We start from the raw sequence: 6,371 nt of genomic DNA, 5'->3' as shown, positions 1-6,371 counted from the left end.
TTCTTCACAATACTGGGTGGAACAAAGGTGGTCAAGGTAGCTATCATCGTCGGTACGAATGTTCCTTCCAAGCAGCGCAGTGCTGACAAAGTCTGTGCCCACACAAAAAAGTTATCAGATCACTCTATCTTTCGCAGACAGCAGTGATGATCATCAGACCAAACTGACGACCATTTTAGATATAAAAATGTAACATGTGTAGTAAAATGCGATTAAAACTCGACTCCGACGCAGCGAACGTCGAAGTTTGGGAAAAATCTTGGAACTTACGAGTCTAGTAAAATTGATGACCTTTTTTTAGTCAACACATTGATTTCTGTTCAAGATCTCAAAAATGTTGCAGATTGTTGTCAAAGGGAGCCCGCGCAGTGAGTTAGTGAGTGCGCACAGACTCGAGAAAATTAGAGGGAACATTGGTTGGTACACAAGTATAGAAGTAGACGCGGCGATTTACAAGTAATAAACTAGGTATTCTAGGCCGAGTTTAGCCTGAAGAACTGAAGAGGAATAGATGTAGGCCTTAGTGTGCAATCATAAAGACTCGACGAAGTGGTGCGAGCAGGTAAAGTATACTTGACGTAGGCCTACTTTGAATAGTGGAATACTTCGCTATACTGACAACCTCAGGGGTGGAAGGAGTGGCTCTTGCATACGCAATAAAAGCGACAGCAGATCTGATTAAGTACCCTCAAACTGTTTTAAACTGCGTGCCCTCCGATTTACATGCATGCACGACGTACCCCTTTAGGAGAATCCAAAGTTGATATTCTGTCTGCATTATCTATTTTAGGGTAGGAGCCTTAACTAGGTCTAGCTGCAAAATACTTCGACAAAAATAATTTCCGGCACTGGGCGCCAATGGGGATACCATTTTTGCATTGGAAGTTCCTAATAGAGCCCTGGCTAATATCTTACTCAGTTATAATCAGGACTGTCGAGTCGGTAAATTTTTCACCGACCTGACTCCTGACATTTTCAATATACCGACTTCTGACTCTTTAAACGTACCGACTTCGGCTCTGACTCCCACTATTTTCTTAAGAGAACCCCGACTCCCACTCCAACAGTATTACCAATTTACTTCCAAAATTATACACCACAGTGACGTTTTAATGATCATCATATAACCATTAAACATATGCAAACATATGATTAACGATGGCATGCAAAATTGTTTCATTGATTAACAGCTCGAATTATACACTATGCGATTAACATGAATGAATAATGCCTTTCTAAATATATATCCTTCCTTTTCCATATGTTATATATTTTTAATATGGACTCTCTAATATCCTAATATGTATGAATCATTCAAGCATGACATATATCAAATTCTGTATAATTAAAATGTAGATAAAATAATCAAACAGTAGCCCTTGTGTATGAGTTAAAAACTAATGCAGAGATGTAACGTATTAATTTTCTCATAACGCACTATACTGATTACAAGCTCACATGCTCTCACTACTAATAAGCAGTAGTCAGAAACGAAATTTGGGAAGCAGTGAAATAGCATATGTCTAGTCTACATGCACTTAATCAAGTATAGAAGGACTATAATCATTTGTTCGACCCAAGCAGCTAAGCCACACTACAAATATTTTTTTTTGATTTTGTCAAGTGGGAAGCAGCGTTTGGTTATATCTATTTTACAATTTTACAAAACCAGACGATGTATTTACTCCGCCACAGAACCATGGTCTAATTTCAAAAATTGCATCAATTTGTGACTGCATCGCGAAGATGCATATTGCGATTTTCATCCTCCATGCAACTGAATTGTAATTTGCTAATAATGCTCCATTTTATCTATCTATATTGTTACTATTAACAGTGATTGATTGTACATCGTATTCAAGTTATCATTAGTAATTTAAATATACCTCTCAAATCAATTGTTTTCATAATAAGGAAGTTGGAGTCGGAGTCGGAGTCAGCGTCATTTTTACAAACTCCGACTCCGACTCCAGCCACTATAGTTTTCACGACTCCGACGACTCCAGCCACTATATAGCTTTCATGACTCCGACTCCATTAAGCGAAAATTAGTTAAACTCCGACTCCGACTCCACGGCCCTGGCTATAATAAATGAATAGTGGATTGGCGAAGGTGGCCCTGCTCTGATACGTTGGACAATCGGTTTGTCAGAAAATTCGCTTCACAGCGTTGATAGGCAGTTCTATGAACTGTTAAGTCTTTCTATCATTCTACACTAGGAAACTGAACAACTGAGTTAGTGCTAATTGAGTAGCCTTCATAATTAAGCAAATGACACGAGTTCCGGTCGAACTAAACTACAGCAGGCTACGAAAATTTTTATTGCCGTGGTTTGGTTTTGGTCTGATGAGGAAAAATTGGTGCACCGACTACGAAGTCATTTCGCACAACGAATCAAGGGCCCATTATATAGTTCAGATTGACAAACAATCGGAAGTATTACAAATTTACAAATTCCACTACTTTTAGGAATATTCTGTGGTCATATAATAAATTGTACATTATTACAGTGTTGGGATCAAGTCACTACCTTCGAGTCACGAGTCATTTCGAGTCATTGCACATTTTGACTCGAGTCAAGTCAAGTCACTCGATTTTTAAAGGTGACTTGAGTCAAGTCGAGTCAAGTCAAGTCAAGTCACGAGTCAAGTCACAATTCAAGTCAAGTTGCCTTTTCGAAGTATGAGGCATGATTACGTCATTGCATTTTGCTAGATGTCTGAAATACAGATTGAGTGGTCATTGATTCTGAACCGATGAACGAATATAGAGTTAAATATACACGCAAGAAGGCGCTGTATTGCTCACATATACGTAGAACTGTCACAATTAAGAAACGAATTGATAAGATGCAATGCATTACCCATTTACATATTGATAGGATACAATTCGAGCCTGCGCCAATGGTGTATATAATTATATTCGAATTCAATTCCAATAAAACAAGAGGTTCGGCTTAAGTAAGAAGAGAGAACAGAAATGGATATTTTGGTATTAAATTATTTTACTATTAGTTTGCGACAACGTATAGCTGTAAGCTTCGATCACTTCGTTTGTGATCGATGTATTTATGAGAGAACAATGGAGGCTCAGCAAACACACACGATCATTTAATGATTGGTCGTTCTCACGGGTTACGCCAGCGTTTCGCGAACAATCCGAACATATGGAAGATATATCAATTTTTATCGTCACCGATTACTTGATGACTTGAAATTGACTCGTGAATTTTTCTCCGAGTCACGAGTCAATCCACTTTTCAGAAGCGTCGAGTCAAGTCAAGTAAAATCATTTTAGCAAAGTGACTCGAGTCAAGTCAAGTCTTACGAAAAAAGTGACTCGAGTCATCCCAACACTGCATTATAAAACATATGCGTAATTGATCGGCGACTTCTTTAAGCGAAGTTCGATGGTCGTCGTATCTGTTGCACTGGACCAAAAAGTGTTCGACCGATTCCGGCCGTGCAACGAGGTTTCACATAGTTCATCCATCATGGCACCCAATACGGAGCAGGTGTCCGTTGAGCTGGTAATGGACTGCTTGGAACAGGTGAATAGCGTTGTACTATATTGCCAATTCAGCTTATTCATTTCTTGATTATTACTTTGTCTTCAGTGAAGCGTCGATCCCAGTCTCTGCCGCATTGGATTCGGAAGTATACAATCTATCAGATTGTTCATTTATGATGGTCTTGCATTCCGATGGTGTTATTTCCAGACTTTTTCCTTCGTTGACTCTTGCTTCGGCCCCGGCGATCTCCTTTACGAGGGTGTCTGGAACGTGATTGAAACCGACGCATTCCTGACCGGGTATTCATATAAAAGTAATATTAATTTCTCGTTAGAAGAGATCCAAGCACACATCGAAAATTTTGGGAATCAAATGATGTGACGAGGAGCTGTGTTGTATCGTGGCCAAAGCGCTTAGACCAGGGGTTGGCCATGGTCATTTTCGGGTTTGAAAATGTTCTGTGGCCCACCTCTTACCTTAGAGTCATAGTCCTGTTGAATGTGTGATAATCACCAATGTGCCTATTTCTCTGAAATATGCGCATTTTCTCTTACTAATCATATCTAAAGGTAAGCCTGTAGGGACATGAAATCGACGAAGCGTGACGAAAATTTTCAAGTTGAAAAAGTCTCCTACAACAAACAACCAATGAAATACTGTTAGGCCCCTTCGAGCTCATCCCGATTGGGGGTTTGGGGTGCGACAGTTGCGGCCCTCGAATATCGTATAATTCAAACTCAAATGAGCTCGCGGGCCAAGTTCCCATTTTTTGATGTCTTTCCAATGCCTCATTTGACGGGATGAAATCGTCCGACAGGAAGTGAATCGACCCAGCAGGCTCTCCAGGCGCATCGCGAAAATTTCATTCAACACTACAGCATTTTACGCCTAGCACAAAAAAAATTACATTTATAAGTATTCGAAAAAAAATAATTGTACTTGGATGAGAGGGAGCATAAATTGTCCAAATTACGATATATAGACAGTAGACACCATGCGAGAGGACAAATACATCGCATGTCATCATAAAAGCAGTCGATTTATGATTATGCAGCTAGCGTTTGACGTGCCACAACTAAATAGGATATTTTAAAATTGATCTGATATCACAGCAGTCCGATCCAGGATTTCAAGTATACTCCTGATTAATAGGTTATAATTGATAATATGTTGCAATTGTGGCTATTTTTATGTTCCGATAACACTTAGTTTACCATATTTTGGAAATCTAAAAAGAGGACACTTTTTCAACAACATTTTCAGACTTGCAATACCGGAGGAAAATCCTAAAAAATACAACATTTTCTCCGGGTTCTGGTCAGTTGAGTAAAAAAATGTCATATTTCGGGCTCAAATTCCGAATTGCCGGCTTTTTACGAGATTTTCCGTTGGTTAACTAAAAAAAGGTCAACTTTCCTGCCCAACTACCGAAATTTCCTTCATCTAAGCCGAATTTTACGCTTTATTTTACCAAAATTTTCACAAAAGAGTACAAATTCTCTAAAAAGAGGATACTTGGATGTTCTACGAGGACACTTTCAAAAAAGTCAAAAAATGAGGACGAATCCTCTTAAAAGAGAACGCATGATAACCCTAAATAATACCACCTGCCGGATTAGGTCTAGTGGCCTACCATAAACCTACATCAAATGCATTTCAGTCCGAGTTCAATGCAGTGCACACCCTTTTCAAGGGCATACGATGTATGGCCATGCCGGAATACTAGGTTCCCAGCATTACCTTCCAGTTATTATATAATCTAAATCGTTTTTGTTGCTGTTAGACGTAGGTTGTCATGACCGTGCGGACAAAAGCCGCCGTTCTCCCTCCTATTTTCGACTTGTACATTGTGACTCCATCTGTGTCACTACATTTCATCCGAGTCAGCTAAAAAGCTTTCTGTATATACATTTTCGAATATATGAATATAATAAATATAAATAAACTTTCACTAATCCTACAATTTTCTAAATAGCTCTGTGGCCCACCTCAAATTACTCCTGTGGCCCACCATTTGAGAAGTCCTAGCTTATGCTATCCGAGAGGATTTTGCATTGGAAGTTCCTAATAGAACAATGGCTAATATCTTACTCAGTTAAAACACTGGACAACAAAAAAAATCATCATGGTAGGGGAGAGCGATATTAGGGTAAATCAGGGGCGCTGAGCTCGAAAATGACCTTGTTTCTGCAGATTGCCTTTATTTGTCAAGATATTACCGAATTCGGAAGTTTTTTTATATATTATTTTTTATTGTGTTCAAACTAGGATACATTTTATCCTAACAGCCTAAGTATTTCAGTAGAGCCGTCTGTACTGAAACGACGAGAATGTGAGAAATGAAAAACACAATTAGATCGGCGGAACGAAACTGTGCTGCATAATGCTATTCTTTTCCACACATCGAATACAAAAATACCCCATTTATTAGTATTTTCATCGGATTCTCCTATTATATTGTAATTTGCGACTATATAAGCTTCGTGTACCGATAAATGTGCTTGAAGTGAACAAAAATAGCAGTAATTCGGTAAAAACAAATCAAGTAGGCCTATGCCTGAGCCTAAAAAACTACGACAATTTGTATACACAGACGAGATAAACAAGCAAGCAATATTTTGTTTAACAAGGGTCAAATCTTCTCGTAGAAAAGTATCAATATCAGGATGTGCATTAGTGAAGTTCCTTGATGCAACTCCTGTTATTAACGCAAAACAGCTTGAAGTCATCGGCAGGACAGTCCCATTGTACGATTTTGATGGGGACGGATTCGCAGTAATCAGTCATAATGCCAGCATCCCAATTATCATGATATCTCTTTTCCATTTATTTGATTTACAGGAGAACCCTTCAACCTCG

Source organism: Botryllus schlosseri, chromosome 11 (genome assembly GCF_051294905.1).
Source record: "Botryllus schlosseri isolate E-star chromosome 11, Bs_hap1, whole genome shotgun sequence".
Lineage (NCBI taxonomy): Eukaryota > Metazoa > Chordata > Ascidiacea > Stolidobranchia > Styelidae > Botryllus > Botryllus schlosseri.
The sequence above is the reverse complement of the archived record's forward strand: the minus strand, read 5'-3'. Positions refer to the sequence as shown.